The 27,398-nt window shown below is 45.8% G+C and overlaps 1 long non-coding RNA gene across 1 annotated transcript in view; it reads left to right on the plus strand.

Annotated features, from left to right (window-relative positions):
• LOC134886784 (uncharacterized) overlaps positions 1-22,514 on the plus strand; it is a 37,233-nt gene extending 14,719 nt beyond the window's left edge. Inside the window, exon 3 of the long non-coding RNA XR_010170912.1 lies at positions 22,171-22,514. This is a non-coding gene — a long non-coding RNA (uncharacterized LOC134886784). The remainder of the gene's footprint in view (positions 1-22,170) is intronic.
• Positions 22,515-27,398: the final 4,884 nt, after the last annotated feature.

Genomic DNA, 27,398 nt, shown 5'->3' on the forward strand with positions numbered 1-27,398 from the left:
AGAACCCTAAGGAGAATGCCACTGAATACATTTTGCAAGTTATGTGGCATAAAAATATTTCTTAAAATTGAGGACCTCCAAGTTCACCCAAAAGGAAAACACTGAAGAATAGAAAGCCCTAAGGCTTGGTCCTTTACCTGCCCAAATGAAGGAATTAATCATACATTGCAGAGGGATGAAAGCACAGGTAGGATTTTAATCCGTAATGTTTGGAATAGGTAAAGTATTTTATGGAGTACATTAGATTTTACAGCCATAATGTGTTCTGTCCAGGAAATGAACAATTTTGTCCAGGAGACTAGGTCAGCTTTAATAGTGCAGAAGAGCTGGGAAAAGATAGGGATGAAGTTAATTTCTTGAACGTCAGGATACCAGCAGTCAAAATACCACCTCCGGAATCCCGACAGCAGGGAAAATGCCGGCGGTCGAAATCCCAACCGTCGCCTGGTATTCCCACTTGGATGGTGGTCCACACTACCACCCAAGGGGGAATATAATAGTGTGATGAGCAAAGCTCTCCACCAAGCCCTAGGCACGGCGAGCTCAGCGCCCCCGGCAAGGGGGACATGCTGCGCTCGAGGCTGGGATTCCTACTGCCAGGATTCTGGCGTCAGTATTTCGAATGCTGGGATCCCAACAGTCAGGATTTCATACTGAATCCCACAGCTGTACTTAAAAAAAGAATGAAGATAAAAACCCCCAAGTATTTCAGCTGGGAGGACTGCAATTTAAACTGAAAATTTTGGGTAAGAAGTTTTTTCATTAATGGGAAGAGAAAAAAGTCTAAAAGTTCAATCATAAGGATTAATTTTAAAGTTAGAATAAGAATGAAAAAGGTGGAACACATGGGGCACAGGCATCTGGGATTTGTACACAGTAAAAAAAACATCAGCATAAAGATCAACTGTGTGCTCCCAAGTGCCAACTTTGATCTCGGAGATACCTGGGAAATAGTGGAGTCAGGCTGCTAGGGGTCCCATTATAAAAGGCAAAAATAAAATGGAAAAGGGACAACCCTGGAGGGTACCACTGGAGATTAGGAATGATCCCAAAAAAGAGCCATTGATCAATACAGACACTTACAGATTATGGTAGAGGGTGTCCTAAAGCATAGTAGTAGAATTTTCCTTAGTGGAATTAGTATCAAAGTAATCCTGCAGTGACTCAGATATCTCAGAGTAAGATGGGGGTGGTTCAGAAGTTGTGAGATATCAAAGATCCAGATGAGTTACTTTGGGGGAGGGTTGAACACATCCAGGAGGACAATGTTGTCTGCATGATCTGTCCATGAAAATGTGATTTTGTAGGTCCAAATCATTTTAGAGGAGAACCTAGCTTCAAAAAAGATAAAAGTCAATATGGGAGTGAGTCTTATGTGGAGTCTATGGCCTCTTTGTTGGCTAAGCTCCAAACTTCAAGAGCGAGTAGTCCTTTAGGGTGCAAGCAAAACAGAAGGTGTGAGTCAAGTCTAGGGAGGGAAGAAGTTGGTCAGGAGGATTTATCAAGCAGCATATCAAGTACTGGATTGAAGTACCCCCAACCCTAAGATCACATATCCCTGAGCCTGGAGATAAATTTGATGAAAAAGGGAAGAGTTGTAGGAGAGCTGTCCTGTATTAGGAGCATGAAATGAGATCAATGAGAACTGCATGTTCCCCAGAGTATCCAGCACTGGCAAATCTAACGTTGGGATCAAAGAACAATGTAATACTGAAGTAAGATTGCAATCCCCCTATGTTTGGTGAGGGCAGAGTAAAATAAAATGTTTGTGAGAAGACCCCCTTAGTGTCATGCAGCAGCCGCGGCTGCCGTACTTACCTCTCCGGGCGCGCTGGGTCTCCAGGTGGCCGTCCTCGCTGGCGGTCTCCGGCTCCCGGCGCTGCGTCCAGCGGTCATAGTGTGGACGTCGCGGGTATGCTCAGCGTCCACTGAAGGTGCGGGTGACGTCATCTACACGGCCCACCAATCAGACACTGGCGGGAAGTTTAAATTCAGATGCCGGGCAGAGCTCCGGCGCCTGAGTATCGTCTATTCTGTCTAAGAAGTGGTGATCTCCAGAGCTCTTGTATTCCTGCGGTTTCAGCGCCCCCAAGCACCTCCGTGCCTAAAAGCACCTCCATGCCTCCAAGCACTTCAGCGCCTCCAAGCACCTCAGCGCCTCCAAGCACTTCAGCGCCTCCAAGCACTTCAGCGCCTCCAAGCACCTCAGCGCCTCCAAGCACCTCAGCGCCTCCAAGCACTTCAGCGCCTCCAAGCACTTCAGTGCCTCCAAGCACCTCAGTGTCTCCAAGCATCCAGTGCTCCCAAGCGCAGTTTGTGCCTCCAGCGTCCGGTACTCTTCACCGATTCATCAGCGCCTTTTCAAGTCTTGTCTTTCAGGAGACCTCCAGCGTCCACATGTGCCTCCTGTCTGCCGACCAAATCCTGCATGAGGAAAACCTACATTCGGCCATCTCTGCTGCGTCCCAGTTGCGGTTCCTCTTCCTGGTCACCGGAAGAAACCCCGAGTCCATAACACTCCCAAACCAGGTCAGTGATACTTAGTCTGCAGAGAATGAGGGGGGGAGAGATCAGTCTCTTGTAGAAAAACAATATCAGAATAGACTGTTAATAAGGTTGTTAACTTATAACATGTCCCTCAGGTTCAGACAGGCAACGGTTCCAAGAAAGAGGGTGCCATAAAATCCAGGATAGGAGGAAAGGCACCCAAGGGAGAAAGAGGAAGAAGGGGGTTGGGAAAGAGAAGGCAGAGAGAAACTTAGCTTGTAAACAGCCCAAACAAACACAATAATAAGAGCAAACTGGTAGTGGGGGATAAATTCTTCATTAACTAGTGTATTTCAAGAAAATCAAAAGGGAGAGGAAGCTTCCAATGGAGATCCAGTAGAGGAATGAGCATAACAGGAAGGCCAGGGACTGGTCTTTGCTTCAGAAAAAGTCCCAGGGTGTATATAAAGGAGAAAAACTAATATAATGTGGTTAGGGGCGTGGGAGCACTGTGTGGCGGACTACAGAAAAAACAGTGTGGGACAGTGTGAGCGAAATGCAAAACACAGGGAATGGCACACATTTACTCACAAAGGAATGGAAATGATCAGTTATACATGAGGCAGCAAACAGTGTAAACATTATCGCAATTTAACACTAAAGGAAAATCAACATTAGAGAAACAGGTAAGACACTTTCTTGAATTCCAGTGTAGGAACCCGATGAGTACTGTACAGCTGAAGTTTAGGGTGACTTCTTTCGCCAGCTTATCAAGATCAGCCCCATCTTCCTGGGTTTTGGTTTTGGGCTCTGTAAAGACCTGCAGTAGAAAGAGAGAGAGAGAGGGCTTTACTCTTCTGGAGGATGATAATAATAATAATAATAATAATAATAATAATAATTTTATTTATATAGCGCTCTTTCTCCAACAGAACTCATGATGCTTTACAGACATCAAATGCAATGCACATAATACAGAAGATTTAAGTAAAACAGCAATTGACAAGCCACACAGACATAAAAGAAAACCTTGAGCACACATAAGCATAATGCAAGAATTGGTGTAGGCATCTTGGTAACAACTTCCAAGGGTTGTGTATTCCATGATCTCAAGTTACCAGGTGAAGCAGCCATCTTGGGTGCACTGCATAGGATTACCCTGGGTGGAATAGTCTACCCCTAGAAGAGTTGACACAAAATGGGGTGGTTGTAAGTAACGTCTTAACGCTCAAAGTAACCACCAGATCCATGTATTTTTCATCCCATCCACAAGTATACCAGATGAGGCAGTCATGTTGGGTGCACCACGAAGGTTACACAGTATAAGGTGAGCCATACAAGGGCCCAGTGCATACATGGGAAAACTGATACTTGTGTAGTAGTAGTAGTAGTAGTAGTAGTAGTAGTAGTAGTAGTAGTATGATATACCCTGTATGGAAAGATCCACATGAAAAACATTCTGCCCAAAGAGCAAAATGGCAGGGTGTGCAAACAGTGAAGGTACATTGTACAGGAATAGCACACAATAGTGGGGTGGAGGGGAGAAAAAATAGGATTTTAATACCTACCGGTAAATCCTTTTCTCTTAGTCCGTAGAGGATGCTTGGGACTCCGTAAGGACCATGGGGTATAGACGGGATCCGCAGGAGACATGGGCACACTATAAGACTTTGAATGGGTGTGAACTGGATCCTCCCTCTATGCCCCTCCTCCAGACCTCAGCTAGAAAACTGTGCCCAGGGAGACGGACATTTCAAGGAAAGAATTTATTGTTTAAACACGGTGAGTGTCATACCAGCTCACACCACGAACATGCCGCAGAACGTGGCATTCAAAAGAATACTAGCCAACGGCATGAAATATACACAGCCACATGCTGAGAGAATACGTAACACAACCAGTGTGTGAACACAACCAATAATAAGACACCGCCTGCCATGGCATGCACAACAGCATCAACAGCCTGAAGGAAAAGAAACACAACCAGAGTGTAACCATAACCAATAACTGCAGACACAGTACGCACTGGGACGGGCGCCCAGCATCCTCTATGGACTAAGAGAAAAGGATTTACCGGTAGGTATTAAAATCTTATTTTCTCATACGTCCTAGAGGATGCTGGGGACTCCGTAAGCACCATGGGGTTTATACCAAAGCTCCAAACCGGGTGGGAGAGTGCGGACGACTCTGCAGCACCGATTGAGCAACATGAGGTCCCCATCAGCCGGGGTATCAAACCTGTAGAGCTTAGCAAAAGTGTTTGAACCCGACCAAATATCCGCTCGGCAAAGTTAAACCGCCGAGACTCCTCGGGCATCTGCCCAAGAAAAGCCCCCCTTCCTAGTAGAATGGGTCACTACCGAATTCGGTAACGGCAATCCAGCCGCAGAACGAGCCCGCCGAATCGGAACACAGATCTAGCGTGTAACCGACTGCAGAGACGCAGGCGCCCCAATCACGGTGTGAGCACACCGGACAAACAGAGCCCCTGTTTCCCCAATCCGAGCCAAATTGGCAACATAAATATTCAAAGCCCTGACTACATCGAGAGACCTTGAATCAGCCAATGCTTGCGTAACCACAGGCATCAAATAGGCTGGTTTCAGCGAAACACCTAAACCACTTTTGGCAGAACTATTATCTGAGTTCTCAATTTCGCTCATTCCACCTGGAAGACCAAACAGGGGCTCCTGTGAGACCCAGCTGCTACTACCGACACCCGCCTTGCGGACGCCAAGTCAAAGGCATGACCACTCTCCAAGAGAGAATCTTTAACACAACCTTTCATAAAGGTTCCAATCATTGTGACACAAGAAACTCAACACCGCGGCAATGGTCCCACGTGTTATGCACACCAGTGCCTGCAGGAATGTACTGGTGTTTGAACTGTTATACACACCAGTGCCTGCAGGAATGTACTGGTGTCTGAACAGAGAGGGATGCAAAACAAATGAACTCACAGACAGACTGGGAAATATGACATAACGTACACAGAAGGTGATAGGGTAACAAAACCAACACAGAGTGAACAGAGAAGCCCAGAGGCTAAGAAACTGGGTGTCTCCCTAGTATTAGAAATGCTCAGATGGAAAAAGCAAGATGTTGTGTTTTAATACGTAGAGAACCCGAAATGCTGTTGCTAAGGGCAACAGCAAAACCCTAAAGGGTTACCAACGGGTGTGGCAGTAAACTCCTTGGTCAGAGATGGAATAATAGACACAAGGAGAGTCTCCACAATCCTAATTCTCACTTGCAGGGCCCAGGTTCAGCTTACTGCCACTAAACTGACACATGGACGCCCTGCACAGTGAGAGAGGATTATGCAGGCAGGTCTGAAAGTACAGCCACAAACCTGCTGGGTTCACAGAATAGCAAAAGAACCTCAGCAGGCTAAACGACTGACTCCAGTCTTACTGCTAGGTCTGGATTGGCAGAGTGTAGTACCAAATGCCCAGGCCTATTTGCAGTAAGCAACAACAAAATACAAAGCTACACAGTACTGGCTAACTTTCAGGAACTGACTAACCAACAAAGATTCAGCAGCATCTGCTTAACCTGAGAAGAGGCCTTATAAAGCAGGTGCTGTCCACGCCCCCCTCAGACCTCACAGACTGTGAGCACAAAAACCAGCACCGGATCCCATGCCTGTAACCACTGCACAGCAAAAGACCTGAACCGGAGTATCAGCTGCGCTCAGGTTACTCCGCTAGCACTTGTCTCCCGGTTGCCATGACGACGTGGCAGCACAGGGCAGGAGACCCTAACAGTACCCCCCCTCTGACGAGGGGTCAAAGAACCCCTACCACCGGGTTTATCGGGGAACTGCGAGAAGAAAGAGCGTATCAGTCTGGGGGCATGAAGATCACAACTGCGCACCCACGACCGCTCCTCCGGGCCATACCCCTTCCAGTGCACCAAAAATGACAGCCGACCCCAAACCATCATGGAGTCAAGAATCCTTTCAACAACAAACTCCCTCTGGCCACGTATCAGAAGAGGGGAAGGTCTTTCTCTGGAAGAAGGATTACTAATCGCCCGTTTTAAAAGGGAACAATGAAATGTTTTATTGATACCCAAAGAACGGGGCAGATCTAACTGAAATGCCACCGGATTGATAACCCTGGTGATCTTATAAGGGCCGATGAACCGGGGGCCTAACTTATGAGATGGCTGTTTCAACTTCAAATTCTTGGTAGACAACCAGACGAAGTCTCCTAATTTGAAGCTGCAGGGTCTTTTCCGCTTATCAAAAACCCTTTTGGTCACTAATGACACAGACACAAGGGCTTTCTTCACTTTCCACCAAATACCTCTAAGGACCGAAACGACAGAGGAACCACCAGGCGTGGAGTCCAGGGGGTCAAAAGAATTGGCCTTAGGATGATGCCCATACACACAAAGGAAGGGAGAGATCCCTGTAGCAGAGTGAGCCGCGTTGTTATAGGCAAACTCCGCCATTGACAGATGAGCAACCCAGTCAGTCTGACACTTGGAGACATAACACCTGAGGAACTGCTCCAAGGTCTGGTTCACCCTTTCAGTCTGCCCATTAGACTGCGGATGGTAGCCTGACGACAAGCTGACAGAAATCTGGAGATCGGAACAAAATGCCCTCCAGAATTTGGCCACAAACTGGGATCCGCGGTCAGAGACCACATCAAGTGGCAACCCGTGGAGGCGCACAACATGCAGCATAAATAATTCAGACAGGCGTCTGGCCGATGGCAGCCCAACCAGTGGAACGAAGTGCGCCATCTTCGAAAACCTGTCAACGACAACCCAGATGGCTGTCATCCCAGAGGATTTGGGCAAGTCCACAACAAAATCCATTGAAATGTGGGTCCATGGCTTAGATGGAATAGAGAGTGGATGTAATGGGCCAACAGGAACCCCTCTAGGAGTCTTATTTCGGGCACAGATGTCACATGCCCGAACCCACTGATCCACATCCTTAGCCACCGAGGGCCACCACACCGCCCTAGATAGCAACTCCCGAGTTCTGGCAATACCCGGGTGACCTGCCGACTTCTTGGCATGGAATTCCAGGAACACTCGCTGTCTTAACCTAGGAGGCACAAACAAAAGACCTACCGGAAGGTCTGGAGGAGCCTGCTCCTGTGCTCTAAGGACTAATGACAAGAGGTCCTGGGTAATGCCCACTTTAATACATGATGGGGACACAATGGGCAACGGCTCCTCGGTGGTCTCCTGGATTGGAGCAAAACCCCGCGAGAGCGCATCAGCCTTGATGTTTTTTGACCCAGGGCGATATGTTATCAAAAAATTAAAGCGAGCAAAAAACAAAGCCCATCGTGCCTGCCTGGCATTGAGACGCTTCGCTGACTCTAAATATGCCAAATTCTTATGGTCGGTGAGAATTGAGACCACAAACTTAGCCCCCTCAAGCCAGTGTCTCCACTCCTCGAGTGCATCCTTAATAGCCAACAATTCCCGGTTACCCACGTCATAATTCATCTCGGCAGGCGAAAATTTACGGGAAAAGTAAGCACAGGGATGAAGGCGTTTATCAGACACTCCCATCTGAGAGAGCACTGCCCCAATACCCATCTCAGAGGCATCCACCTCCACCACAAAAGGACGCTCTGGATCTGGGTGTCGCAGCACCTTGGCCGAGACAAATGCCCTTTTGAGACGGGCAAAAGCCGCTTTGGCCTCACGAGACCAGTGAGCAACATCCGCCCCTTTCTTAGTGAGTGCCACCAAGGGCGCCACTATAGACGAAAATCCAGCGATAAATCGTCTATAAAAATTTGCAAAGCCCAGGAAACGCTGAAGCGCCTTCAAACTAGTGGGCTGCACCCAATCCAGGACTGCCTGTACCTTGGAACCCTCCATTTGGAAACCTTCTGGGGAGATAATATATCCTAGAAATGCGATTTGCTGAACTTCAAATTCGCACTTCTCCAGCTTCGCCCCAAGCCGGTGGTCTCTGAGTTTCTGGAGGACTAAGCCTACATGCTTCCGATGTTCCTCCAGGGAATGGGAGAAGATTAGGATGTCATCTAAGTATACAACTAAGAATCTATCCAAATATTCCCTGAGCACATCGTTCATGAAATCCTGGAAGACTGCCGGGGCATTACAGAGCCCAAAAGGCATCACCAAATATTCATAATGCCCTGAGTGGGTATTAAAGGCAGTCTTCCATTCATCCCCCTCTCTTATTTGGATTAGATTGTACGCACCGCGTAGGTCAATCTTAGAAAAAATGGTGGCAGTACGAAGCTGGTCAAACAAGACCGAAATGAGAGGCAGTGGGTATGAGTTTTTAATCGTGATACGGTTCAATTCCCTGAAGTCGATGCAGGGTCGCAATGAACCGTCCTTTTTACCCACGAAGAAGAACCCCGACCCAACTGGAGACTGTGAAGGTCTGATAAATCCTTTAGCCAAGTTCTCCTGAATGTACTCTGCCATAGCCTGAGTCTCAGGACGTGACAGGGAGTACAACCTGCTCTTGGGAAGCTTAGCATTCGGCAACAAATCAATGGCACAGTCATAGGGGCGATGGGGAGGTAGTACCTCTGCAACTTTTTTGGAGAACACGTCCGCAAAATCTGCATAACACCCTGGCAATCCTGGCAAACTTAGCTGCGAGAGCCTGACTGGAAGGCTCAAGCAACTCCTGAAACAATCAGTACCCCAACTAAGAATCTCCCCAGAGACCCAGTCAAATTGAGGATTGTGGGCCCTTAACCAGGGTAACCCCAACACCAATGGGGCAAAAGTACAGACAGTCACATAAAAGGACAATTTTTCAGAGTGTGTGGCTCCAATAAACAAAGAAATCTGGCTAGTGCAAGAGGTAATTTTACCCTGGGATAATGGTTCCCCGTTTAACCCACAAATCTCAATTTCCGACGCCAAGGGTACTAAGGAAACAGAGTGTTTCAGGGCGAATTGGCGGTCCATAAAAACCCCGTCGGCCCCACTGTCCACAAAGGCCTCAGTCTTGACCGTTTGACCGAGGATCTTCAAGGTCACCGGAATGATAAAAGTCTTCTTGGGAAATTCTGACTTCTGGCCTGACAGGATATTTCCCATCACCCTCAGGCCCTGAAGTTTTCTGGCTTTTCTGGGCATGATACTACCACATGACCCTTATTCCCACAGTACAAACACAACCCCTGCTGTCTCCTCCGCGTCTTCTCACGCGAGGAGAGGCGGGTAGCCCCAATCTGCATAGGCTCCTCGGAAAATTCCTCAGAGTCTGAGGTTCCCTTGGGAAAGAAGGAAACCTCGGTCTCCCTTTCAAGCCTACGCTCTCTCAGCCGTCTATCCACCCGGATGGATAACTGCATGAGCTGATCCAAGCTATCAGGCAAGGGATATTGTACCAGTTGGTCTTTTATCTGGTTAGAAAGACCTCTTCGGTACTGGTGTCTCAGGGCTGGGTCATTCCACTGGGTATCATGGGCCAACCTCCGAAACTCCGTACAGTAAACCTCAACTGGCCTTCGCCCTTGCTTAAGGATCGAAATCTGAGCCTCGGCTGAGGCCGTCTTGTCAGGGTCATCATACAACATGCCCAATGCCGTAAAAAAAGCATCAACACTTTTAAGCGACGGACAGTCAGGCTGCAACCCATATGCCCAGACCTGTGGGTCTCCTTGTAGCAAGGAAATCACTATGCCCACCCGCTGAATCTCTGACCCAGAAGACTGAGGCCTAAGCTGGAAATATAACTTGCAGCTCTCCTTGAAACAAAAGAACTGCGAGCGATCTCCAGAAAAACGATCCGGAAGATTTACTTTCGGCTCCTTAACCCCTGAAGGTGCTGCTGCTGCGGGAGCTCCGCCAGCGGCCTGGGAGGTGTGCATTTTAATGGACAAATCATTAAATTGACGAGTCAGGACCTGCACCTGATCGACCACCTGTTGCAACGTATTTTGAGGGGTATGCTCCATATTCCCACAAAATTTCAACAGGAGTATTGGGCTGCTGAATATGTTATGCACACCAGTGCCTGCAGGAATGTACTGGTGTTTGAACTGTTATACACACCAGTGCCTGCAGGAATGTACTGGTGTCTGAACAGAGAGGGATGCAAAACAAATGAACTCACAGACAGACTGGGAAATATGACATAACGTACACAGAAGGTGATAGGGTAACAAAACCAACACAGAGTGAACAGAGAAGCCCAGGGGCTAAGAAACTGGGTGTCTCCCTAGTATTAGAAATGCTCAGATGGAAAAAGCAAGATGTTGTGTTTTAATACGTAGAGAACCCGAAATGCTGTTGCTAAGGGCAACAGCAAAACCCTAAAGGGTTACCAACGGGTGTGGCAGTAAACTCCTTGGTCAGAGATGGAATAATAGACACAAGGAGAGTCTCCACAATCCTAATTCTCACTTGCAGGGCCCAGGTTCAGCTTACTGCCACTAAACTGACACATGGACGCCCTGCACAGTGAGAGAGGATTATGCAGGCAGGTCTGAAAGTACAGCCACAAACCTGCTGGGTTCACAGAATAGCAAAAGAACCTCAGCAGGCTAAACGACTGACTCCAGTCTTACTGCTAGGTCTGGATTGGCAGAGTGTAGTACCAAATGCCCAGGCCTATTTGCAGTAAGCAACAACAAAATACAAAGCTACACAGTACTGGCTAACTTTCAGGAACTGACTAACCAACAAAGATTCAGCAGCATCTGCTTAACCTGAGAAGAGGCCTTATAAAGCAGGTGCTGTCCACGCCCCCCTCAGACCTCACAGACTGTGAGCACAAAAACCAGCACCGGATCCCATGCCTGTAACCACTGCACAGCAAAAGACCCGAACCGGAGTATCAGCTGCGCTCAGGTTACTCCGCTAGCACTTGTCTCCCGGTTGCCATGACGACGTGGCAGCACAGGGCAGGAGACCCTAACACCACGGTACTAATGGGGAAACAAATGGAGGTTGGATGTGCAGTACTCCATCCACGAAGGTCCGAACTTCCGGAAAGGTCGCCAATTCTTTCAAGAAAGAAAATTTATAAGGCCAAAACCGCACCTGAGCGGAGCCTAACCTTAGGCCTGCCTGGAGAAGAATGACCCAGCTGAAGCTTCCGCAGTAACCTTCTTGGATTCTTGATACACGCCCGGATCTTGCTGTAACAGTTCCTCACATAGAGGAAGAGGCCAGTGATCTTCTATGAGTAAATCTTGAAGAATTGGATAACAAGCCCTCCATGTTCAGACCGGAACAATGAGGATCTCCTGAACCTTTGTTCGTCTTACGCTTATCACCTTCAGAGAGTGAAAACGGAGGGGACACATAGACCGACTGAATACACCCAAGGTGTCCCGAGGACGTCCACTGCTATAGCCTGAGTGTCCCCTGACCTGGAACAATATCCTTGAGATCTCTCATAGAGGCGAGACGCCAACCTGTCCAATTGAGGTACTCCTCAAAGACTTTTCGCTTCAGTGAAACTTCTCTATGACGACAGCATTTCTTCCGGATAGAGATCACATCTGCAGAGGAATTTATTTCTTTGTCGTTCACATCCGGAACGAATACTGCTAATATAGCGTTTAGTATACAGATGTGGATAAATCCACACGGAACCAGCGCTCAAACCCTATTTGTAGTGGTGAATGATACGGTTATAAAGTGAAACTAAAATCAATAATGAAAAAGCAGGTAATATACTTAAGGTTGTTTATTCTAAGATGCTGAGATACTTTCTTTCCCAACAGGTATAAATTCGGTTTAAAAGTCAATCAGTGATTGGGGCACGCTCCTGGTTTGAGCTTAAATTCTGAAGTGCAAGGTTCAATTGAAAGAACAAATGCTGTAATCTTTGTAAAGTCGAAAAAAAGAAAAAGAAAAAGAAAAATGCCACAAAAAAATATTAATGATAATATGTACTAAAGTCCAAACGGTTTACAAGTCTATACAGACAGCGGCGTCCCGCTAATCTGTGCTCTGAAGTGAAGGATTCTCTTGTGAAGTGATGAACAGTTGACAGCGGTAGTGTATGCTTTGGTTAGAGTGGAGAATAAGGACCCTGGACTGGCGCTATTCCTCCTGCAGCACGTCCCACAGTAGAGCGCCCGAATCAGGCCCGCTCTGTGGGGCCGCTGACCTGGGGTGTGCGCCTGTCACAGAGGCGAAGTGGACCCGGCCAGAGCTCTCCGAGCGGCTGGCTGCGCCTCTCCTCCTCCTACAGGGACTTACCTTCTCCCTTCCCCTCCGCCTTCCACTCTCCGCTGTCTCGGGCTTCTTCCGTCGCCTGGCAACCGGTTGCTTCCGGAACTCCGGATCACGTGACCGGATGGTTTGCGGAAAGGATTAGCAGTACTGTCCTTCTTTGTAGTGAATATTCGTCCTCAGTCCAATGTAGTATAGATGGGTAGCTCCAACGCCTTTCGACCTGTTAGGGTCTTCCTCTGGGAGTCATTTGTGTGTTTAGGTTGTGTGTAATATTGGGCACACTCTAAAGCACTGTGATTATGTCACATCCTCCCATAAACTTCGATTGACAAGCTGTGAGCCAATCACAAAGCCAGATCAGAGGACCAATGGGAATTGATCCCACCCTATCAGGACACCTTAAATTCCTGCAACCTAAACACACAAATGATTCCCAGAGGAAGACCCTAACAGGTCGAAACGCGTTGGAGCTACCCATCTATACTACATTGGACTGAGGACTTAATATTCACTACAAAGAAGGACAGTACTGCTAATCCTTTCCGCAAACCATCCGGTCACGTGATCCGGAGTTCTGGAAGCAACCGGTTGCCAGGCGACGGAAGAAGCCCGAGACAGCGGAGAATGGAAGGCGGAGGGGAAGGGAGAAGGTAAGTCCCTGTAGGAGGAGGAGAGGCGCAGCCAGCTGCTCGGAGAGCTCCGGCCGGGTCCACTTCGCCTCTGTGACAGGCGCACACCCCAGGTCAGCGGCCCCACAGAGCGGGCCTGATTCGGGCGCTCTACTGTGGGACGTGCTGCAGGAGGAATAGCGCCAGTCCAGGGTCCTTATTCTCCACTCTAACCAAAGCATACACTACCGCTGTCAACTGTCATCACTTCACAAGAGAATCCTTCACTTCAGAGCACAGATTAGCGGGACGCCGCTGTCTGTATAGACTTGTAAACCGTTTGGACTTTAGTACATATTATCATTAATATTTTTTTGTGGCATTTTTCTTTTTCTTTTTTTCGACTTTACAAAGATTACAGCATTTGTTCTTTCAATTGAACCTTGCACTTCAGAATTTAAGCTCAAACCAGGAGCGTGCCCCAATCACTTATTGACTTTTAAACCGAATTTATACCTGTTGGGAAAGAAAGTATCTCAGCATCTTAGAATAAACAACCTTAAGTATATTACCTGCTTTTTCATTATTGATTTTAGTTTCACTTTATAACCGTATCATTCACCACTACAAATAGGGTTTGAGCGCTGGTTCCCTGTGGATTTATCCACATCTGTATACTTACCATTTAAGGGGGGGTGGGACACCCCTCTTTACCAGCAGCACACCCCGCCTCAGATTAACACCTCAGTGCGCAGAGAACCCATTTCTGTATATCTGCAATTCTTGTTCCGAATCTGCTGCAAGAGGTTAACCACATACCCTTATGGGTATTCTAGACAACCAACAGGATAGGGAACTTAGAGCCCATACACTTTTCGCACAATTTAACAACACTCCCACCATTACACATAACACCAGTGCTTTCTTCAAACACTTTACACAGCTGGAGAAACTGATTACATAAGAGAACAAGTTATGGTGGGATGTTCAAACACTGAACTGGTATCAAGCTAACAAGGTTATACCAAAGGGTCTGAAATTAAAGAAGGCACCAGCATTACACAACCCAGATCCAACTTTCATCAACAGATGGAACACGATTTTGAATGATTGCTCACACCAACTAATTCAGCTCCTGATAGACACTCACACTGGAGAACTTACCAGACTAGAGACAAGTATCAAACAATTGAATGTGCAGCTTGAACCATTCGAACAGGATCAGGAATTTCACACACTAACAGAACTCTCTCAGTAGGGTAAGACAAGGAGAGGAGAAAATAATATTAGTCAAGAAAAATAAGATACTCAGGGACAAATTGGTATACATCACAAAACACGACCAAAGAACAGAACCAAAGGTACACAAAAACAATGGCATACTAACATTACAAACAAGGTGACAGCGGACAACATTCAGAAACCAGGAAATCCCAGGACACCCGTTTACAAAAGATTAAGATTAACATATCAACAGTACATGACAAAGTTATACTCAAAAACCCCTAAAGAAACTTGCAAGCATCTACAACATAAGACAATCGATACATCACTGGATTCCACTAACAGTACAGACTGTGACACTTCCTTCTCTGTATACGACATTGAAGAGGAAATACCACACGAACTAGCGAGACACTCTCTAGAACAAGGGTGGCTGGACACTGAGTTAGCAGCACTTAACTCCTTACCTCTACACATAGACCAAACCGAAAAGAACACACTCACCGCTACAATTAACATTGAGTCAGCAGAGGTTGGCACATTACTCCAATGTGCAGATCAGGATTTTTTAGGAACAATGACAGACCGCATCTACCAGGAAGGGTCTGTCATAACACACAACAAATCATCGAAAAGGAAACTGTCAGAACCAGACGAGGATGCAGGGGAGGACAAAAAAGGCAGACACGGGCCGTGACTAACACTGACAAGAAAGGACAAGGGATTTTCAACCTTAGTAACGTCATCTTAGACACTCACCAAGTTAGTGCCCTGGATAAGGGAATTAAATTTGCACCAACTAGATCACTCAATAAATTTGAAACCTACATGGACATCCAAAAATTCACCCGCAAACTGACACTTAAGAAATTTTTTCATAAGACACCGATACCGCAACATAAACCCACCAGCAATGACCCATTTGTACATACCAGTTTAAAACCCAAATCACAGTTCTATCCCAGCTACATGACGGGCAACCACATAGCCACATTTACCAGCATGGTGGAAAAGGACATCATGAAACTAGATAGACAGAATCCCAGGCCCAGACAATTGAACATGACCAATAAGGAAAGGAGAGCCATCTCTGATCTAAGTAAAAATACTGATATAATCATAAAGCCAGCTGATAAGAGAGGGGGGATAGTACTTCTCAATAAAGCGGACTACATGGAGGAGGCCAATAGGATCCTTAATGACACTAACACCTATAAGAAACTTAAAGGAGACCCCACAACCTTGTTCAAACAACAATTACAAACTCTACTCAAAGAGGGACTAGACATAGGCATTCTATCCACACAGGAACACACTTACCTGGATACACAACATCCCATAATACCGGTATTTTATTACTTACCAAAAATTCATAAACATCCTACCAAACCACCAGGTAGACCTATTATTTCCGGCATAGGTTCCATCAGTTCCAATCTATCACAGTACATTGACACTTTCCTGCAGCCGTATGTTAAACAGCAAAAATCGTACCTCAAAGATACCACGGACATCCTACAGAAACTGCAATCTATTTCATGGGAAGACAATTATTGGCTAGCTACAAGCGATGTAACATCCTTGTACTCAGTTATAGATCACACACAGGGACGACGTAGCATACAACATTTCCTAGACAACGACCCAGACATGAAGATAGAACAGCGGGAATTCATTCTAGGAGGAATAGACTACATAATGACTCACAACTATGTCTGGTTCGATAACGATTTCTTTCTGCAAACCACAGGGACCGCCATGGGGACGAGATTTGCGCCAAGTTACGCAAACCTCTTTATGAGTAAATGGGAATACGACATCATATGGTCAGACCCAGACCTTGGCGCAAATCTCGTCCTCTGGACCAGGTATATAGATGATGTCTTTTTCATCTGGAAAGGGGACGAACAATCACTTAAGAGCTTTCTATCACATCTCAACAACAATGACCGCAATCTGCAATTCACCTCACATTACAGTCAAGAAAAGGTGGAATTTCTAGATCTCAATATCTTTGTAAAGGAAGGGACGTTGCACACCAACACATTCAATAAAGCAGTTGATGTAAATAGCTTTATACTAGCCTCAAGTGGACATCATCCTACCTGGCTCAACGGTATCCCGATGGGCCAGTTTAAAAGACTTAGACGCAACTGCTCTAGGCTAAATGATTACGACACACAGGGACACACCCTGAGTGAAAGATTCAAAGAGAAAAATTATCACCCTGACTTGGTAAAAAGGGCCTTTAACACAGTTCGAGCAAATGATCGCTCAACACTTTTGGACTACAAGGACAAATCTGCACAAAAAAATATGACTGAAGGACCTATATTCATCACACAATATTCTGACCAGGCACATAAAGTCAAGAAGATCCTCAAAAAACACTGGCCAATATTACTACAAGATGACACCTTGGCAGAGATACTACCACAGAATCCTAAGGTAGTATACACAAAAGCTCCAGACATTAAACAAAAACTTATACATAGCTGCATACCTCCGACAAACACCACACAGACTACCATTGATGGCTCACATAGCAAAGGAGGGTTTTTCCATTGCGGGACATGTGTAGGTTGTAAGGTAACCAATTCCAGGAGTACTACACCAACATATAGCATAATATCTGAGGCGAATATACATGAGTATAAGATAAGGGATAGGTTGACATGCCACAGCAAGGGCATTATATACATCCTCCAATGCCCATGTGTTAAACAATACGTAGGAAGAACAATACGACCACTGAAAGTCAGAATTGGGGAACACGTACGCAACATTAGGAAAGGCACAGAAGACCACCCATTATCCCAACATTTCAAAGAGTTTCACAACTCAAACCCTGCTCTACTTAAGTTCACTGGTGTAAAAGAGGTCAAAAAGAACTGGAGAGGAGGTGATTACATCTCCAGAATCAATAAGGAAGAACTGTGCATGATGATTAATTTAGGGACACTGGCCCCCAAAGGGCTCAACATTGACAACGAAATTAGGTCTGTCATATGCAAATGAAGACATATCCCATTTCAAGTCAATTCAACAGCAGCTACATTCACTATTCTATGATATTCTTACATCAAAGTAGTGACAGGCATTGGTTAATGCTGTAGAGGGTTAATCATTATTCTCATGCTTTTGAACATAGCCTCAAAATATCCCAAGGTTAATTATTTTGAGTATTAACACCATTCTGCAAGATTGATTCATATAACTGCTATATTGTAACTTTATATATATCCTTTTCACTACGGATATATTTTTCCATTATTTTCCTTTTTTCAATACTGGGCACACTCTAAAGCACTGTGATGATGTCACATCCTCCCATAAACTTCGATTGACAAGCTGTGAGCCAATCACAAAGCCAGACGATACTGGGCACGCTCTAAAGCACTGTGATGATGTCACATCCTCCCATAAACTTTGATTGACAAGCTGTGAGCCAATCACAAAGCCAGACAATACTGGGCACACTCTAAAGCACTGTGATGATGTCACATCCTCCCATAAACTTCGATTGACAAGCTGTGAGCCAATCACAAAGCCAGATAATACTGGGCACACTCTAAAGCACTGTGATGATGTCACATCCTCCCATAAACTTCGATTGACAAGCTGTGAGCCACTCACAAAGCCAGATCAGAGGACCAATGGGAATTGATCCCACCCTATCAGGACACCTTAAATTCCTGCAACCTAAACACACAAATGACTCCCAGAGGAAGACCCTAACAGGTCGAAACGCGTTGGAGCTACCCATCTATACTACATTGGACTGAGGACGAATATTCACTACAAAGAAGGACAGTACTGCTAATCCTTTCCGCAAACCATCCGGTCATGTGATCCGGAGTTCCGGAAGCAACCGGTTGCCAGGCGATGGAAGAAGCCCGAGACAGCGGAGAGTGGAAGGCGGAGGGGAAGGGAGAAGGTAAGTCCCTGTAGGAGGAGGAGAGGCGCAGCCAGCCGCTCGGAGAGCTCCGGCCGGGTCCACTTCGCCTCTGTGACAGGCGCACACCCCAGGTCAGCGGCCCCACAGAGCGGGCCTGATTCGGGCGCTCTACTGTGGGACGTGCTGCAGGAGGAATAGCGCCAGTCCAGGGTCCTTATTCTCCACTCTAACCAAAGCATACACTACCGCTGTCAACTGTTCATCACTTCACAAGAGAATCCTTCACTTCAGAGCACAGATTAGCGGGACGCCGCTGTCTGTATAGACTTGTAAACCGTTTGGACTTTAGTACATATTATCATTAATATTTTTTTGTGGCATTTTTCTTTTTCTTTTTCTTTTTTTCGACTTTACAAAGATTACAGCATTTGTTCTTTCAATTGAACCTTGCACTTCAGAATTTAAGCTCAAACCAGGAGCGTGCCCCAATCACTGATTGACTTTTAAACCGAATTTATACCTGTTGGGAAAGAAAGTATCTCAGCATCTTAGAATAAACAACCTTAAGTATATTACCTGCTTTTTCATTATTGATTTTAGTTTCACTTTATAACCGTATCATTCACCACTACAAATAGGGTTTGAGCGCTGGTTCCCTGTGGATTTATCCACATCTGTATACTTACCATTTAAGGGGGGGTGGGACACCCCTCATTACCAGCAGCACACCCCGCCTCAGATTAACACCTCAGTGCGCAGAGAACCCATTTCTTTAATATAGCGTTTACCAGTCTTTCCACCCAGCGGAAAACTTTTATAGCAACTGCCATCGCCGCTTTGCTCCTTGTACAGCCCTAGCAGCTTACTTACACCGCTGCTGCCAAGTTGCCCGACAGCATTAACATGGGCAGAACACTAAGCCTATGTTCACTGAAAATAGCTCTGAATTCAAGAAAACTTATTGCAGACAAGCTTCCCAGCTCGACCTTTTCCTCTGGAAATACTTCCCTTGCTAGGACTGCTCCCCAGTCTCAGAGATCTGCATGCACGGACACCAGGATCTCCACCTGGATTCCGAACCTTCGTCCCTCTAGAAGGTGAGAACTGAGCATACACCACAGGAGCGATATCCTGGCCATTAGGATTATATTCCACATGTGCAGGTGAGACCCGGACCACATTGCCAACTGGCCCCGTAGTTGACCTGCTTGACTGCTGCAGTTGACCTGCTCACCGAAAAACCTCTTAGGCCGCACCAACCCCTTCATCAACGGAACATATTGATGGATTGTCACTGCAAATCTGATCCAACTCTGAATCCTCAGACCTCTTACCACAGGAAAACACAGAACCTCCACCGTTCAGTATCTACACTGATACCCACCTCCGACATCTGCGTCATTGGGAACAACAGCCATTCCCTGTGTTGAAGAACAGTCAGAGAGAAACAACGATTTGCACCACTTGTTTCTTGACCTCGCCTTAATCAGGAGAGTGTCTCAGTACAGAATAACAACGGCTCTTACTATTGAAAGAAACCCAGCATACTGCCATCACTCTGGTGAAATGGCAAAGACAATCCTGGATATCAACCCAGGCAAGCTAAATGCGGAGAAAAAACGCATTTAACACTTTTTCTACCTTTGCGCGCTGAAGCACCTTCGTAAGTAGAAACTTAGATTCTTAAATTTTGTTTCTTTATTTTTTTTGGACAGCAGGACAATGTCCTGAACCTGACGCAACTCTGGTATGGCGTCGCGTATTACCTCCCCTTTCAGAGGGGAATCGCCTAGATCTATTCAAAAAATCAGTGAGGGGAACCATCTGTAAACCCCAGCATGTCCCCCATTTGGATTCTATGAGTAACTCACAGGTCTAAGTCCAGTCTTGGAATGATTGAAGAATAGCGGACGAGTTCCCACCGGAGTGGGCTCCAGCCAGATAGACCCAGCGACATGCGGTGGATGTGGTAGAAACAGACAACAATGTCCGCTTCTGCGAACCTAACAAGGCTGCAGAACTCTTACCTTGTCACCTTTCACAATCTGCACCGAAAAATAAAAAATAAAAGTATAAAACCGGTTAAAATGACTGCACCCCACACCCGAATGCGTCACCAACCGTTGTGAGGGAATCTAACTCACAAAGTTAGACTTACCTGCGGTATCTGCCGAGATTGACTGAACTGAGGCCTCCCCAACAGCAGTACACCATCCCAGGGAAACACTCCAGTATCTCTCGGATTCAGCCTCAGCATGTCTTCTGCAGTCGCACTGCAACCTGCCGCCATTTTATAGAGAAGGATCAACAGAAGACACATGCCCTCTCTCTATAGGGTAAATCTATCGGATGCCTTTCCGAATACAAACATTTCCCCCATGTGCAGGCAATGTAAATAACTCCAAAGTAAAGAATAAAATATCACTTAGCTTCCTGTGTACGATCCTTTGCGACAGGGCCCCGTGTCGACCAGGAGTTGACTTTTACAGTATACTATCCGCAGCGGGAAAAGAATAAACATTCGGACTTCTTTCTGAGACCAACTCGTCACGGCCGACCTAGAGCTTTACCAACAGAGCGACCAGCACATGAGAAGGAATACTATTATTTCAGCATCCATTAAAAATGTAATACAGGTGTTAATATACATAATGTAATACACAACTACACACATATCCTAAATATATACATATAAGCGGATTATCCGGAACCAACAGGTCCCTAGTGACATTAACGTGTTCTGAATATGTATGATCATGTACTGAATGCCCCCGTTGTGGATCTACCAGGAAACATTATGGTCGACAGAAAACCTAGTACTCGTCGACAGCAGGGAGTAGTAATCATGCAAAATAACATTCTTGTGACTCCGAGGGGACTGAAGGAAGATACATAAATAAGTTCAATAACACTCCCCTACATGTAGCTACAGGCCCATGGAACCGTACCCTACGTATACATATAAACATATATACAAGTATAAGGTTGTTACCACATGTTAATTAACACCCAGTAATAACAGTTGGTGCCGACAGAGTCACGCACAAACTACTGTGTCTCCCATACAGTGTTTACTTTTGACAAGTATACAACTACCAACCTGCTGACACTGCATCTACAAAATCAAGTACCAACAGCAGTCGGTGATGTCGACTGTGATCCGCATAAATGACAGAGCACTCACTCCTGTCGACATATGTCGACAAAAGCTATAGTGGGTATCCGACAGGGAACACACAGGTATATATATATATATATCCTTTGTATGGGCGGCACTCAGAGACTTTCACCAGGCAAGTTAAGTGCAAAAAAGACCCCACTGGGCCAATTTAATGGTTACGTTTCGGGGTATTATCCCCTTCCTCAGACAATTAAACAAACAAAAAACAGTGATATTTATAAGAAAACTTCCGGTCGCGGGTCTCCCGTCGCGCCGGAAGTGACGTCACCCGCCTGGCTCCGGTTGTCATGGGAACACACTGTGAAGAAAACGGTGTATATTATAAAACGTACAAAGCGTAATAGCATTTTGTGAAGGCATCTAAGTACCTCATCTCTCAAACATCAAGTAAACATCTTATTGTGCAAAATACAGTATATAAATAAATATCGCAATAAACACATATTAAACATGTAAGTGACAGTGAAATAATAAAACACGTTTAAAAAAGCGTTTTTAAAAGCACCTTCAAGTATATTCAGTAATACAATCAATTAAAACTAAATCTAGTAACAGAAGTGATATCCACATCCATGTGAAAAATGGTAATGTATGTATTTTTTGTCTACTAGATTGCTGCTGAAAAAGCCGCCGGCAGAGACCCGCCGCGTGTGAGCAGTGAGCCGCGGCTAGCCAGAGAGAGGAAACCACCGGCTGCCCGCCGCTCAGCAAAGGAGAGACAGAGCCGCATCGCTGCAGGACGGAGCCGCCAGCCGCCCGCCGTTTCCGTGGAAACAGAGCCGCTGCAGGGGAAAGAGACGCCTCTGAGCTGCAGGGACCCACAGGAGAGAGGAACTACCCGAGGAGGACACCCAGCAGTGTGTCCGCTGCCACCAGCCTCCACCGATCAGACAGCCGGCACCCAGGAGGAACTTACCCAACAACCGCCAGCGCCATCCACCAGACCGCAGGTACTCCCTTCTCCCCAGTTCAACTGCCACATAGACTGGAGAGGTTGTGGCTGTAGACACAAACACTCAGCCTCAGGGGGATATGAATAGGGTTATGTATAGTGGGGACATTGTACCAGGATTGGCCTACTACATATAATGGGGGACGCCCCTGCTCACGAATATTTGACATCAAGCCTCCCAGAGTAACATACCGCACCCTGCCAGAGCTGTGGTGACCCACTAGTTAACCCTGTGAAGTTTTGTATTAAAGTTGACTTACTTTTCCGTGGATACAAATACGGATAGTACCATACCCATTGCTGCTGCGTTGTATTACCAACAGTTATTACCGCACACCCTCCAACAAGTATTTACCTTACATCCACCGATGTCCCCTCCGGAGTTTACTGTTAGAGTGCAAGTACTCTGTTAAAGGGACATTGACCGCAAACGCCCACTGGGCGCAGGAACTGAACATTAGTGCCCGGCGTGTAGCACCATCCTATGGTTTAAGAAGTGCAACAGAATTACTGTCAGGACATTCCTTACTCTAAGATATCATTACATACCACATGATTGCTATTGCATGTAACAATATTTGATCGTTTGACGAGTTATTGTCATGCCTGTTGAAATACATAAGCTGTAATTACTGTTGTAGACAGGGAAAGAAATAGGGTATTGAGATGATGCGTAAGATATGTATTTGCTCCAAGTGAGGACAGAAGTATAGCGGTGACTGATATATTCAGCGCAATAAATGGTTGTCAACGTCCCCCTGCGTAGTGGTTCTTGATCATATTGTGTTTAGGTTGTCTTCCCGGGGTTCTCCTGGTCCTTCTGCCGCAGCGTCACAGGTGACGGGAAGAATAGTAGCTGGTGTCGACATCGTTGAAGAGTGGATACGGCCGACCGTGAAAACGACAGAGCTCCAGGAACGAACCCACTTTATAGCGACATTACAGCTGCTTTTCCCGCTCTGCGCTCCAGATCCCACTGGTAAGTGCAGGGCTTAGACCCTCCTCAGCAGCATGTCTCCTTCTGCTGCTCTGTTTGCAGCAGCGCTCGCCACAGCTCTGGCGGTTCCCCCTCCAGGTGGTGAGCTCTCTCTCCAGCGGTCAGGGCACCCGTTTCGGCTCTTCTCTGGCGGATCCCGGCTGTCACAGTCCTCCTCACTCGGCAGCCGCCTAATGTCACCTCCCTCTCCTCACTCGTACTATGCGCCCCGTCCAATCCTAACAGGGCAGACTTCCCGCACTGCTCGATTACTTGTTGCAGGTCCTGGGTCCCAGTGCCCTGCTGGTTCTTCCACCCCGGACGCTGTTGTTGCTTAGCAACTGGACTGGGGAGATTAACCTCCCCTGCTCCTAGGGCTCATTAAGCTATGGTGACAGCTCAAATAACAAGTTCAGGGGCACCACAGCAGGGGGTTATCACATGCTGTCAGTGAGTAGCTTGTTGCCTAGGCTTACTCTTTTTCCCCCTCACAGCTCCAAACTCCCCCTTTCCCCATCCACAGTATCCCCCAACCCCTCTCCTCCCACATAGATTCCCCTCTCCTTTTCACTATCTCACTTTACATCCTTCTCCCCCATCCAAGGCACCCATGACCCCCCCCCCCCCCCACCACCACACACACACACACACACACACACACACAAGTGCCAGCCTTTAAGACACTGCACCCATGTGTAGTGTGAACAGTGCCGACACAGGAATATCCCAGGTCGGCACTGCAGTGGAAATGGGGTAAATTCAGTATCTGACCCACATTGGAACTGTGTTCCACAACTTGGGTTGGATCCAGGATTTGGGTGTAAAAGAGGTATTAGTGGGAAGTAATAAGTAATGAACAGCTGAATGTATTTAATTGATTGAATAGAGCCAGTAACATATACCTATGTGGAGCAGACTTGCCATGCGTGAGGGTCCCATTTTTTGCCTGTCTCCCGCTGCCCCGCAAATTTACTGCGGAACCTGTAGGGGAGATGTCGTGATGTTTAAAGGCCGGCCACCGGCACCGCCGCAGGGTTGTAAGTAGCGGTGACTACCTAGCATAGTAGCACTAGCTGGGTGAGGTCTCACTGGGCGAGACTGTTTATTGGCAGTAGCGGGAGTGGAAGCAGTGGCCTGTTTAAAAAAAAAAAAAAAACATTAAAGTTTAAACTTTAAAGGCCAAAATAATGTCTGCCACATGTGTATGTTACATATACTGTATGTGTATAATAATGTAGGTGTGATGTCAGTGTGTAGCCCTGCCGTGTAATGTAGCTGTGATGTCAGTGCGTAGCCCTGTTGTGTAAGGTAGCTGTGTTGTCGGTCTGTAGCCCTACCATGTAATGTAGCTGTTTTGTTGGTGCATAGCCCTGCGTGTAATGTAGGTATGATGTCTGTGCATAGCCCTGCCGTGTAATGTAGTTGTGATGTCGGTGCATTGCTGTGCTGTGTAATGTAGCTGTGTTGACAGTCTGTACCATGTACTGCGCTTTGTACTTTAGTTTTCCCCTGCCATTGCAGGACACACCCCTAAGACATAGGTGGAGATAAACATACCCCTTGGTTGGACTGTGGCACGCCCCCTCAATTGCACGGCGCACTCCCCGCATTATAGTGCAATCTATAATCTACCTGAAACTACTTTTCAAAAGTAGGCAACTATGACCTATTGTGCATCTACAGCTGATTGCTATACAAAAATACTTCTCTGCTAGGCCCTTCTGTTGCAATTACCTACATAGCTACTCAATTTCTATATAACGCTATATAGCCTCTTTTCAAACTGCTGGTTACTTTCTTGGTTACTCATATATTGTTCCTCCCTTTAATTGCTCCTATTTCCATAGTTCCCTGTGTTTTGTGTTTCTCAAGGTGCCCCTGATTTACAAGTCAGGGTTCAACTTTTTCCCTTTTTTAAAAAAAAGTTTTAAACTATACTGAATAGCACAATTTAGAAGTAATTAGCAATGGCCCACCCTTCCAATGTGATCCAAGACTCTACTGTCATGTCATATAGGTCTATGGACCTCATTCAGCTTGGATCGCTATTAAGACAGAAATTGTGATTTTCTTAACCACTTAACTGACGATTTTTCCCTTTAAAAGCGTTAACAACATTGTTTTTTAAAATGTATTTTCTTTAATAAAGTTGAAATAGTATTTTTTTAAATATTTAAACATTATTTTATGCACATCTGCAGAATGGATCTCCTCCTAAATCGCGCCTAGCACAGAACTCACCATGTGTGTGGCACCATTAGATTTGGGTTGGTTATATTGTTTCTGTGCAGGGTAAATACTGGCTGCTTTATTTTTACACTGCCATTTAGATTTCAGTTTGAACACACCACACCCAAATCTTAAGCTGGGAATACACTATACAATGATCTTTCCAGTGTTTGGAAGCAAGTGGTCAATTGTCATTTACTCTCATCCATTACCAGATTTTCTTTCCAACCAGCCAGATCTGGCAGATTATTTGCCAGATAATTTTATAGCGTATTCCCAGCATAACTCTCTCTGCACATGTTATATCTGCCCCACCTGCACTGCACATGGTTTTGCCCATTAGAGGAAAATGTTGTTTTGCAATCAGCCTTGAACTAGGCTATGTGTCCAGAAGTACTACCTATGTGATTTTCATATACTTGATTTTATACTGATGCGCCACACTTATCTCTGATTTATTTCTTTGTTTCTGTTTACACAGATTGTTGAAGCATTGTCTATATGTATATTGCTGTTGTTTTATATTGTTTTAACCTGTCAATAAATATGTATTGAAAAAATAGGATTTTAATTACCTACCAGTAAATAGTTTTCTTGTAGTCCATAGGGGATACTGGGAATCAATTTAGTACCATGGGGTATAGAGGGGTCCACTAGGAGCCATGGACAGTTTAAGAAATTGATAGTGTGCGCTGGCTCCTCCCTCTATGCTGCTCCTACCAGACTCAGTCTAGGAAACTGTGCCCAGTGAGTCGGACATACTTTGAGAGAAGGATAGATAAGGAAAGTGGTGAGATAATGAACCAACACACACAGAACAAGAGGAAAGCCATGCTAACCAAACTTGAAAACCAGAACAGCAACAGCTGAACCAAGTTTAAACTTTAAAGGCCAAAATAAGTACGGTGATTTGGCATCCAGGAACTTAGGGAGGAGCTTTTATCTCTCTCCATTATACATAGAAAGATTAAACTTGCCACTCTACATTACAAGCTGTTCGTGCTAATTAGTATATTACTAGTACCAAATCACTGTCCTTAGTATCTCTGTACAGTTTTTTCTATTAGAGTACTAATTAGCACGAACAGGTTATATAATGTACAACATTAGAGTACGAAATCACTGTCCTTAATATCTCTGTACAGTTTTTTCTGTTAGAGTACTAATTAGCACGAACAGCTTATAATGTACAACACAGATTCTCACAACACAGATTCTCTAACGCCGACGATCTACAGTACTATGTTGCTCGAACAGTTAGTTGCATCAGAATACACTAAATATATTTACTGGTATGTCTATAGGTGCTCATTACCGCTGTGTATTTTAGATAGGGAATGAGTCACTCCTGCAGATTTACCCTGATTTTTGTCAAACCTGAGTGCACCCTTCCTTTGAATGTTTTACAATGGATTACACAGAAAAAAAAGAATAATAAAGTGAATGTTATGGGAGCACACACAAAAAAAAAAGATTGACACTTTGGAAATCAAACCCGGGACTCTCAGCGTGGCAGGCGGGAGCCTTCATCGCTTGCCCACAACACTGCATGGAAGATTCTCAAGTTCATGTGTAAAAGTACTGCAAAGAGCGATTCCTTCCCATTGGTGTTCATTTATGCCGTTAGTGGAATCGGACGCTCATTTTGTGCACTGTAAATACTGTAAAGTCAATGAGCTACA

Source organism: Pseudophryne corroboree, chromosome 1 (genome assembly GCF_028390025.1).
Source record: "Pseudophryne corroboree isolate aPseCor3 chromosome 1, aPseCor3.hap2, whole genome shotgun sequence".
Taxonomy (NCBI): Eukaryota; Metazoa; Chordata; class Amphibia; order Anura; family Myobatrachidae; genus Pseudophryne; species Pseudophryne corroboree.